The following is a 12642-nucleotide window of genomic DNA, read 5'->3' as shown; positions in this document are numbered from 1 at the left end:
ATGGGGTGCCGATCAAGTGGGCTTCTTTGTCCTGGATGGTGTTGAGCTTCTTGAGAGTGTTGTTGGAGCTGCACCCATCCAGACAAGTGGAGAGTATTCCATCACAGTCCAGACATGCCTTGTAGACAGTGGACACGTTTGAGAGTAAGGAGATGAGTTACTCACTGCAGAATTCCCTGCCTATGATCTACTCTTGTAGCCACAGTATTTATGTGACTGGTCCAGTTAAGTTTCTGGTCATAGGTGATCCCCAGAATGTTGATGTGGGAGATTCAAGGATAGTAATTGAATATTAAAGGAAAGTGGTTAGACTCTCTTTTCTGGAGACGGTAATTGCCTGGCACTTCTGTGCAGCGAATAATACTTGCTGTTTATTAGCCCAAGTCTGACTGATATCCAGGTTTTCCTGCATGCAGGCATAGGAACATAGGAGCAGGAGTAGACTATTCAGCCCATTGAGCCTGCCCCACCATTCAATACGATCATGGCTGATCATCCACTTCAATGCCTTTTTCCCCACACTATCCTCATATCCCCTTACGTCATAGGTATTTAGAAATCTGTCGATCTCTGCGTTTAACGTACTCAATGACTGAGCTTCCACAGCCCTCTGGGGTAGAGATTTCCAAAGATTCACAATCCTGAGTAAAAGAATTTTTCCTCATCTCTGTCCTAAGTGGCTTCCCCCTTATTTTCAAATTGTGTCCCCTGGTTCTAGACTCCTCAACCGGGGGAAACATCTTCAACAATCTCTTTTCATAGGACAGTGCCGCCATCCTAGGAACAAGTCTGGTGAACCTTCGTTGCACTCCCTCTACGGCAATAATATCCTTCCTAAGGTAAGGGGACCAAAACTGCACACACTACTCCAGGTGAAGTCTAACCAAGGTTCTATACAGTTGAAGCAAGACTTCACTACTCCTGTACTCAAATCCTCTTGTGATAAAGGCTAACATACCTTCTTAATTGCTTGCTGTACCTGCATGTTATCTTTCAGTGACTTATTGACAAGAACACCCAGGTCCCTTTGTACATCGACACTTTTTAATCTCTTACCATTTAAGAAATACTCTGCACGTCTATTCCTCCTACCAAAGTGGATAACCTCTCATTTTTCCACATTATATTCCATCTGCCACGTTCTTGCCCACTCACTAGGTTTGTCCAAATCCCCTTGAAGCCGCTATGCATCTTCCTCACAATACACATTGCCACCTATTTGTGTGTCATCCGCGAACTTGGAAATGTTACATTTGGTCCCCACATCCAAATCATTGATATTTATTGTGAACAGCTGGGCCCAAGTACTGGTCCCTGTGGTACCCTACTAGTCACAGCCTGCTAACGCGAGAATGATCCATTTGTTCCTACTCTCTGCTTTCTGCCCGTTAACCAATCCTTAATCCATGCCAGTGTATTACCTCCTATCCCATGTGCTTTAATTTTGCTAACCAACCTCCTGTGGGGGACTTTATCAATAGCCTTCTGAAAATCCAAGTATACCATGTCCACTGACTCCCCTTTATTAATTCTGTTAGTAACATCCTCAAAAAACTCAGGTTTGTAAAACATGATTTCCCATTCATGGATCCATGTTGACTATGCCTAATCAGATCATTATTATCCAAGTGTCCATTTATCACATACTTTATAATAGATTCTAGCATTTTCCGAATGACTGATGTAAGGTTTGTAATTCCCTGTTTTCTCTCTCCCTCCCTTCTTAAGTAGTGGGATGACATTTGCACCTTCCAATCTGCAGGAACCGCTCCAGAATCTATAAAATATAGGCATGGACTGCTTCACTATCTGAGGAGTTACAAATGGAACCAAACACTGTCTAATCATTAGCAAAATACCCACTTCTGTCCTTATGATGGATAGAAGGTCATAGAATCATAATGACACTGAAGGAGGCCATTTGGCCCATTAGATCCACGCTGGCACTCTGTAGAGTAATCCAGTCACTCCCATTCCCCTGCTCTATCACCATAGCCCTACAAGTTTATTTCCCTCAAGTACCTTTATCTTTTTCAAGTCCCAATTTCCTTTTGAAATCATTGATCATTTTTTCTGCGTCCACTACTCTCATGGCAGCGAGTTCCACATCATTACCACTCGCTACATAAAAAAGTTCTTCCTGACATTCCCCTTGTAAGTTTTTCCCAAAATCTTAAATCTGTGTTCCCTAGTCCTTCAGCTAATGGGAATACCTTTTCTTTGTCTATCTTGTCTAAACTTGTCATAATCTTGTACATCTCTATCAAATCTCCCCTCAATCTCCTTTGCTCCAAGGAGAACAACCCCAGTTTATCCAACCTAACCTTGTAGCTAAAATGCCTCATCCTGGAACCATTCTAGTAAATCTCCTCTGCACCCTCTCAAGGACCCTCACATCCTTCCTATAATGTGGTGACCAAAACTGGATACAATACTCTAGTTGTGGCGTAATCAGAGCTTTAGAAAGTTTCAGCATAACTTTGCTGTTTTTGTACTCAATAGCTAGACTTATGAAGCCCAAGATCCCACATGATTTGATAACTATTCTCTCAATATGTCCTGCCACCTTTAAGGAGGTTCTGTGCACCTGGACCCCCAGGTACCTCTGTTCCTGCACCCTCTTTAGAACTGTGCCATTAAATCTACATTGTCTCTCACTATCCCTTCTGCCAAAATGCATCACTTCACACTTCTCTGTATTAAATTTCATCTGCCACTTATCTGCCCATTCTGCTAGCCTATATATATGCTGTTGCAGTTGATTTGTGTCATCCTCACTGTTTGCCACACCTCAAAGTTTAGTATCGTCTGCAAATTTTGAAATTTTACTCTGTGTTCCAATATCCAAGTCATTTATATACATCACAAAAGCAGTAATCCCAGCACTGACCCTTGGGGAACACCACTGTCTACCATCCTCCATTCTGAAAAAGAATCATTTACCATGACTTACCATGTGCTTAAGCCAATTTTTTATCCAAGCTGACACTGATACTGTATTTCCATGAGCCTCAATTTTGTTAACCAGCCTTTTATGTGGTACTTTGTCAAACACTTTCTTGAAATCCATATAGACAACATCCATTGCTTTCCCTTCATCAACTTTCTCTATTACATCAAAAAATTAAATTAGATTAGCCAAGCAAGATTTGCCTTTTACAAGTCCCTGATGGCTCCCCTTAATTAACTCAAACCTCTCCAAGTGCCTGTTGATTTTTTTCACTGATTGTTTCTAAAATCTTACCCACCACTGATGTTAAACTAACTTTTTTAAATTTGTTTTTGTGGGATGTGGGTGTCGCTGACTAGGCCAGCATTTATTGCCCATCCCTAAATGCCCTTGAACTTGCTAGTGGCTTGCTAGGCCATTTCAGAGGGCATGTAAGAGTCAACCACATTACAGTGGGTCTGGAGTCACATGTAGGCCAGACCAGGTAAGGATGGCAGATTTCCTTCCCTGTAGGACATTGGTGAACCAGGTGGGTTTTTACAACAAATCAACAATGGTTCATGGTCACCATTAGACTAGCTTTTAATTTCAGATTTTTAAGTGAATTCAAATTTCACTATCTGCCGTGGTGGGATTCATACCCCCAGAGCATTAGCCTGGGCTCTAGATTACTAATCCAGTGACATTACCACTATGCCACCATCTCCTCTAACTGGCCTGTAGTTACTAGGAATGTCTTTACACCCTTTCTTGAATAAGGGTGTCATATTTGCCATTCTCCAATCCTCTGACACCTCCCCCATATCTAGTGAAGATTGAAAGATTATGGCAGGCCCTTTCACTATCTCCATTCCCACTTCCTTTAGCAACCCAGGATACAAGCCATCCGGACCAGGCAACTTATCTACTCTAAGCATAGCTAACCTTTCCAGTACATAATTCAGTACATAATTCCTAACAATTTTCATCCTATCCATTTTGTCAGCATCTCCTTCCTTAACAGGAAGGTGGCAGGACATATTGAGAGAGTAATTAGCAAAGCATTCGGGATCTTGGGCTTCATAAATAGAGACATTGAGTACAAAAGCAGGGAAGTTATGCTGAACCTTTATAAAGCTCTGATTAGGCCCCAACTAGAATATTGTATCCAGTCTGGTCACCACATTTTAGGAAAGGTGTGAGGGTCCTTGAGAGGGTGCAGAGGAGATTTACCAGAATGGTTCCAAGGATGGGGAATTTTAGTTACAAGGTTAGGTTGGAAAAGCTGGGTTGTTCTCCCTGAAGCAAAGCAGATTGAGGGGAGATTTGATAGAGGTGTACAAGATTATGACAGGCTTAGATAAGTCAGATAAGAAAAAACTGTTCCCATTAACTGATGGTACAAGGACAAGGGGACACGGATTTAAAGATTTTGGGCAAGAGATTCAGGGGGAATATTAGGAAGAACTTTTTTTACACAGCGAGTGATAATGACCTGGAACTTGCTGCCCACGAGCATGATGGAAGCACAGACAGACAGTCAATGATTTCAAAAGGAAACTGAATACGCACTTGAAGGAAGTGAACTTTCAGGGCTATGGGGATTAAGCAGGGGAGTGGGACTGACTGGATTGCTCTGTGGAGAGCTGGTATGGACTCAATGGGCTGAATGTACTCCTTCTCTGCTGTAAACGATTCTATGACAAAGTACTCATTAATTCTTGGCCTTGCCCTGTGCCTCTAAGCATAGATCACCTTCTTTGTCCCTAACAGGCTCCACCCCACGAATTACTATACACTCACTATTTACATGCTGGTAGAAGAGTTTTGGGTTCCCTTTTATGTTGACTGCCATTCTATTCTCATAGTCTCTCTTTGTCAGTTCTTATTTTCTTCTTCATTTCCTCTCACAACTTATTTTATTTGGCCTGGTTCTCACTTGAAGAATTCACCTGATGTCCATCATACGCCCTCTCCTTTTGTTTCATCATATTCTCTATCGCTCTCGACATCCATGGTGCCCTGGCTTTGGTCCTCTGAAAATTCGCCCTTATTGGAATATACCCATTGTGTACCTGAAAAACTCCTCCTTAAAGATCACCTATTGTTCCGTAACTGTTTTTCCTGTTAATCTTTGATTACCTTTTATCCTGGCTAGATCCCCTCTCAACTCATTAAAGTTAGCGCTCTTCCAATTTAGAAGTTTGACTTTAGATTGTTCCTTGCTCTTTTCCATTACTAGTCTAAACCTTATGATATAATGATCACCCTTACCCGAGTGCTCCCCCACAGACACTTGGTCCACTTGACCCACCTCATTTCCCAGCAGCAGATGCAGCAATGCCTCCCTCCTAGTAGGACCTAGAACAAATTCCTCCCCCTCCTTACCCTTTACTATAACATTATTCCAATTGATATTTGGATAATTAAAGACTGCGAATATCACCACTCTTATAGTTCCTACACATCTCTGTATTTCCCTGCAGATTTGCTCCTTTCTCTCTCACTATTTGGAGGCCTGTAGAATATCCCCAGTAGCATTATCATAACCTTTTTGTTTCTCAACTCTAACCAAATGGATTCTGTCCTTGCCCCATCAAGGACATCCTCCCTTTCCAACACTACAATGTCTTCCCTGATCAGTACTGCCACCCCACCTCCCTTTTCTCCTTCACCATCTTTTCTGAACACTTTGGGCAGGCTTTTTTCTCCATGGCAGGGGTCCCAACTCTGGCTGGAAAGCCGGGAGCAATCCTGCCTTGGCCGTTTGGAGGGACCCCGGCCGTATTTTTTGGTGCTCAGGCAAGTAACTGTCTGATACTGAGTCTCTCGTCCCTTTAGAAGACAGGACCCACCTCCAAGAGTTGCCAGCCAGAGGGCCAGCAGCTCTTCAATCCCAGCAGACCCACCAGGAGTGGTGGGCACTGCTGGGACTGCACCCAGCTCAGAGACTCAGCACCGGACACCAACCTCCTCAGCAGGTAAGTGGGATCAGGAATTGCTGGGGCCAATCAGGCAGGCCCCAGCGAGGGGTGGGGTGGTGCATAGTTGAGGAGAGAGTGGGTGTTTCCGACGGGACAGCCATTGCCACTGGGAGGCCCTCTCCAAAAACCCACAAGGAGGCCACCTGGTTTTACTGGGCGGCCTCCCCATGTCACATGGTAAACTAAAGCTTTTTCTTCTTTTGGCGATCGCTGTTGTCGAGGACCCAGCTACACATTTTTTGGAAGGCTGTGCTAGCACAGCTGATTCCATGCTGGATCTCCACTTCAATGGTGACCTTTTGAGAAAGGCAGCTGCTGAGATATGAGAAATGCTCAACATCTTCTAAAGTCTCCCCATCAATATGAATAGCTGGAAATGTAGATGCTGGTCTCGGGGAGGGCTGGTAGAGAATTTTGGTCTTGCTGATGTTGAGTGAGAGAAATACCCTTTTGAATGCAAGGTTGAAGAGGTTAAGGGTGGCCTGAATGTCACTCGCAGTGTGGGCCACAACTGCACAGTATTCGGCATATTGAAAGTTGTGGATATGCTGCAGGGTCACCTTAGTTTCGGCTCTCAGTTTATTAAAGGTTAAAAAGCTTCACGTCGAGTCAAAACTCAATCATGACCCCTTGTGGAAGTCGTTCTTGAAGGAGTTCCATGACCAGGCTGAGGTAGATAGTGAAGAGAGTAGGTAGTAGGGCGGCACAGTGGCGCAGTGGTTAGCACCGCAGCCTCACAGCTCCAGGGACCCGGGTTCGATTCTGGGTACTGCCTGTGTGGAGTTTGCAAGTTCTCCCTGTGTCTGCGTGGGTTTCCTCCGGGTGCTCCGGTTTCCTCCCACAAGCCAAAAGACTTGCAGGTTGATAGGTTAATTGGCCATTATAAAATTGCCCCTAGTATAGGTAGGTCGTAGGGAATTAGAGGGACAGGTGGGGATGTAGTAGGAATCTGGGATTAGTGTAGGATTAGTATAAATGGGTGGTTGATGGTCAGCACAGACTCGGTGGGCCGAAGGGCCTGTTTCAGTGCTGTATCTCTAAACTAACCTAAACTAAAAACTACTATCCAGATACGAAAGGGCTTGGTCTCCAATCCATTGCAAAAGGACGGTTGTTGTCATATTGTTATGCAGAAGTCACAAAATAGTAACACATTTTGCTGGACATCCAAGTTTCTGGAGAACTTTCCAAAGGACTTCGTGGTTGACGGAGTCAAATGCATTTGACAGATCAATAAAGGCCTTGTAGTGCTCTTTGCGTTGTTCCAGGCACTTTTCTTTAATTTGTCGAGCGACAAAGATCATGTCTGTGGTTCCCCTGGATGCCTGGAAATCCCATTTTGTCTCTGAAAGGATGTCTTCCCTGATGGGTAGGAGACAGTTCAGGAGGAGTCATGTGGACAGAAGGGATATGCCTCTATAGTTCCCATAAATAGATTTATCATGCATCTGGAAAAGTGAGACAATGATGGTTTTGTGGAAGTCGGGAGGTAGTATCGCTTCTTCCCAGATTTTTATGAAAAGTTCTGAGCGAGAGTTCATGACCACCAGCTTTATAGATCTCTGCAGGAATGTTGTTTGGGCCATGTGCCTTGTTATTCTTCATCTGTTGGATAGTCTCAGCAAGTGTTGGCAGCATACCCAAATTTGATTTCTCAAGCTGTTGAGGTGTTATTTTGATGGTTTCATTTCATATCGTGGAGTCCTGATTGAGAAGGTTCCAGTAGTGCCCCTTCTGACGGTCTCAAGTGGGGGCATTGTGTTTGCAAAGAGTATTGCCGTCTTCAGCTCGGAGTGGGAGCATGGGCCATTTATTTTTGGTCTGTAGATGGTTTTGTTGGCCTGACGTAAGCTGCGCGTGTCATGCCGGTCTGCCTAGTGTTGAATTTCATAGGCCTTTTCTACTCACCACTTATTCTTGATGACACGTATCATTCTCTGAGCTTCAGATTTGAGTAGTAAATATTCTGCTCATTTCTGCTAATTGTTGTGTTATTCCTTTCCTCAGCAATAAGGTACCAGACAATCCTGAGTTGAAGGCAATTAAATTGTGGCTTCTTTATTGTGAAGTAACAAATTTATAAGAGAGCTCGATCATACATGTGTGAATAAGTAATTAACACATGTTGGATGACATCACTTCCTGTGATGTGTGAGGTATTCAAACTGTTAAAGTGATATCACAACATCCCCCTTTCCTTAAATGGAAATACACAAGATAAACTATTTACATAATGAAACAGAACAGTTTTGAACAATATTTACTGATGCATTGACTTTTATGCCCTTTAGTCAAGTGTCTCTGAAATGTACAGGTAGTCTGCTGACTTGACTTGATCTTGTCACTGCATAGCTTGGTTGAGAATGAGATTTATAAACTTTATCTTGCTTGACCTGTATCTGTTCTGACAGTCATCCTGTGCTTGAGCATTACACTGTCACTTTTCTTCACTCCATCTGTGGATTTGAATGTGAACAGGTTCTCGAAGCAATAGTGCTGTCAGGCACAATGTTGTTAGTTAATTCTCTCAGCTGACATCTGTTTCGTCTTAGTACTACTCTGTTAGGGGTGGTAACTTCATACGATCTTGGCTCATTGCAGATTTCGGACACTTCCGCAGGGAACCCTGTCCTTTCTTGTAGATGGATGACTCTGACCTTCTATCCAATCTATAACGGTGGTAGTTCCATGCCTGTATGTTTATCATCATGTACAGCTTTCATCGTCTCTTGATTTGACAATAGTTTCTCCAGTACTGCTGAAGATTTTATGAGATGAAGACTTGGAAGAGTTTTGACTTGTCTTCCAAATATAATTTCCACAGGTAATGGTAACCCTGTGCCAATTGGTGTTCCCCTCAAGTGCAACATGGCTACATGCAGAAAATGTGTGGTGGCTTGACATTTCACAATCACTAACTTAACTGTGCATACCATTCTTTCTGCTGGGCCATTCAACTCAGAATAGAGTAATGTGGTGACAATGTAACTTGGTTCATATTCCATTTCTTATCCATGTCTTCAGATGGTTTGGCAGTGTATTGCAGTCCATTGTCTGATACTATACCCTCTGGGGAACTGAATAAGCTAAAGATTGTGCTGATAATGTTCACAACTGATGCACTTGATATGTCTCTCAATTGACAGATTATGGAGAATTTGGAGAAGTAACTGGTAAGTAACAGATTATCATCACCTTTTATAGAGAAAAGATCAGTGGCTATCCTTGACCAAGGATGTGATAGGATTTCATGCAGATGGAGCAGCTCTTTATGTTGGCTTGGTTGATGCTCTTGGCATGTGTCACATAACCATACCACTCACTTGAAGTCACTGTTAATTCCTGGCCAGTAGACTGTTTTGCGTGCGAGTCTTCTGGACCTCTCTGATCCCATATGACCTTGGTGCAACTGTGAAAAAAATGTTAAGGCAAAACGTTTGTGGAATTAACACCTGCCTTCCTTTGAAGATGACACCACTAGACACCCCGAGCTCATCTCGGTATGGCCAAAAGATTGAGTTTTGCAGGAGCTTCTTGTATGGGTTCAGTCCATCCTTTAACAATGAGTTGCCATAAGTATTTCAAAACTGGGTCTTTGGAAGTTTCTACCTGTAGTTCCTCACCCGAAATGCATCAAATCTATCTTGGGCACATTTTCCAGCTCAATGTCAGCTTTGTCAACCTGGACATCTAGTGTAATGTCTTCACACCTCTGGGATTGGGTAATCAGCGTAATAATTGGGTGTCAGAGGTCACCATAAGATTCACAGGCTTATATCTGACCTCGCAGTCGTACCCTTGCACCTTGATTAATAGCTGTTGTAATCAAGGTGGCATGCTGGTGAGAGGTTTCTGCCATATCTTTGCCAGTGGTTTGTAATCCATCTTGATTATGAAATGCTTGCCAAAAAGATAAGCGTGAAACCTGGTGATTCCAAATACCAGTGCTGGTGTTCCCTTTCTATGTTGGAATAGTTGGCCTGTATGGCGATAAACTTTTCGAACCAAAAGCAATTGGATGATCTTCTTACAACAAGATGCTCAGAGACCTTTTAACGAAGCATCTACTTCAAGAATGGTATCCTTGTTCGGGTCGTAAAACTGTAAGCATGCCTCTGTCGACAATGATTGCTTCAGCCAGTCAAATGCATTCTGGTATTCCTCGTACCATAGATACAGCGTATCCTTTTTGAGGAGTTCCCATTGAGATGAAGACTTCTCAGCAAAATTTGGGATGTCGGGAGCTAGGAAATTAAATAGACCAAGACATCCCCCTAAATCCTCCTTATCTTGTGGGCTAGGCATGGACTGAGTATCCTATGCCTTGATGGAATCCAGTCTTATGCCTGTATCAGAGCAGATAGAGCTGAAAAAATTAATGTGGCTTTAGTTAATGGCACATCTCTTGCTGTTAAATACAAGGCTTTCCTTTTTGGCTGTTTTCATTAGGATGTGCAGATTCCTGTCATACTCCTCTTTTGTGCTGCCCCTATATCGTTTGCAGTAGAGACGCACCTTGGCACATTCTCCGTGGTTTGATTTATTCGCTGTTGAAATTAATCTTGGCTTATTGATAAACCAAATGGTAGGTGCAAAAATCACTATCTTCCAAACGAGTCCTGAAGATTGTTAACTCTGGCGAATTTTCAGAGATGGACTGACCAGTCTCCATGTTTTGCATCCAGTTTTGAAAAGAATCTGGCTTTGGCAAACTTTGGGTTAAATTCCTCCAAGGTGGGGATTTTATGAGGACATCATTTTGATGCCCAGTTTAGCTTTCTAGGGTCGAAACATACCCTAATGTTGCCATTTTCTTTGATCACAGCTGTTTTAGAGCTGCGCCAATCCATGTGCTGCGCCGAAAAATTCCTTGCGTCTACATGGTATCCAGCTCGGCTTTGAGTATGTACTCAATGTGAATGCTACATTTTCTTGGTTGATTTGTAGACGAACTGCGACGTCTCTCCTTGTACAGTAGCATCTCCTATGAAACTTCCCAAGGTTTCAAAATGATCCGAGTACATTCATTGCAAATTCATTAGTATCGACTATGTAGAATACTTGTTGTGACCAGTTAGAGTTTCTGTACCTGCACTCTTAACATTAGTGTTCCCATGCAGTTGATTGGGGATCTGTTGTATGCAGTAGGTCTTGCTTTTGTAGGTGGTATCATGGCTTCCCATCTCGCCAGATACATATTCTTCAGTACTCTCAGTGGCAAAATCTTTGCACTTTCCCCTGTATTGACCTCGATTCGCAACCTATGCTGGCCACTCATCTCTGGGCATATGATGTCGATGGTGGTGAATGCTTCCTTCTGTGTAACCGTATCCATCTGGTGTGCAACTGTTACTGTGCGAAAAGCTTGTTCACCTTCAGTGCCCTCTTTATTACTCACATCCTTCTCTACCTCGTGGACATGTCTGGGTTTAGGTTGGCCTCTTACGAAAGCATCCCTGCTTCTCTTACAAAGGTAGTGTCTGTTTCTTGTCAGGTCATGAGACTTCTGGCTAATTTTCCATTACCAGACCTCCTGCACAGCCTTGCCCAGTGCACTTTGTCCCACACACCTTGCAGTTATCCATATAAAAGTCGGACAGTTTCTTGGATGGTGCATCAGACTGTACTTGCTACATATCTTGCGTTGCTGAGGCGGCTTGGTTACTTCGCTTTTGGTTGCTGTTTCAAGTGCCCATATGCACTGCCTGCTTGCAGCTATGGCCTCAACTTCCTGCCTCTTTCAGGAGATTTGCAATGTCATACGCTTTACCTTTGTCTAGTAGCCCTTTTTGAAAAATTTCTGTCGGGTTAGATGCAATCACCAATTCCATTATCCTTTCATAAGGCCACCTCTGAGAAATCACAGGCTTTTCCTTTCCTCGCAGCAACCACTAACAAATTGGATGTTGGTCTCCTTGGACTGCTGTCAGTATGCCATAAATTCCAAAAGGGTACATTCTAAAATCAATCTTGACCTTCAACTGGTCCTCTAGTGTAGTCCAGAATCTCACTGGGTCCTTCTGGTCTGCTTCAGGTAGTCTCGAGGTGTTGATACAGTGGACCTTTCATTGCTGATCGCAATTTTTATTTTGATCGCTTGCTTGTCAAGCTCTAACAGCGAGATCCGGAAAGCACAATTCCATGCTTTGTTTGAAGAGTCGGCTTTCCAATTCATTGACGGGTATTTGATAGTCGTGGTATCAAATGTTTGGTCTGCTAGAATCCTTAGCTGGTGCTTTCCCCTTTAAATGAATCCCTCTTTATGTATTTGTGAGGCATTCCCTGAAGGGAAAAAAAATTGCAGGTCTGCTGTGTCTACAGTGTCGGACTTCAGCCACGGCCTGAACTCAGTGCCAGCAGCAAGGGCCTCTGGAATTCAACTCATGTCCATGCTTGAGCCAAGGCTGTAAAAGATCTGGAGCCAAGTGGTCCCGGTGTAGCTCAAACTGAGAGTCTATGAGCAGGTTATTGGTAACTGTCGCTTCATAGCACTGTCAACAACACCTTCTATCAGTTTAATGAAATTTGAGTGTTTACCGATATGGTGGTAATTGGCTGGATTGGATTTGTCCTGCTTTTTGTGGACAGGGCATATTTGGACAATTTTCCATTTTGTCGAGTAGATGCCAGTGTTATAGCTATACTGAAACAACTTGGCTAGTGGCATAGCTAGTTCTGGAGCACAAGGCGTCAGTACTATATCCAGGATCTTACTGAAGAGGAGCTGCA

At 43.3% G+C, this 12642-nt stretch overlaps 1 protein-coding gene across 1 annotated transcript in view; it reads right to left on the bottom strand.

Moving 5' to 3' along the window:
- Positions 1–12642, bottom strand: part of vwa5b2 (von Willebrand factor A domain containing 5B2) — a 79800-nt gene that overhangs the window by 50615 nt on the left and 16543 nt on the right. The window lies entirely within an intron of this gene.

This window comes from Heterodontus francisci, chromosome 11 (genome assembly GCF_036365525.1).
Source record: "Heterodontus francisci isolate sHetFra1 chromosome 11, sHetFra1.hap1, whole genome shotgun sequence".
Lineage (NCBI taxonomy): Eukaryota > Metazoa > Chordata > Chondrichthyes > Heterodontiformes > Heterodontidae > Heterodontus > Heterodontus francisci.
Note: the sequence above shows the minus strand (reverse complement) of the source record. Positions and strands in the feature narration are given on the sequence as shown.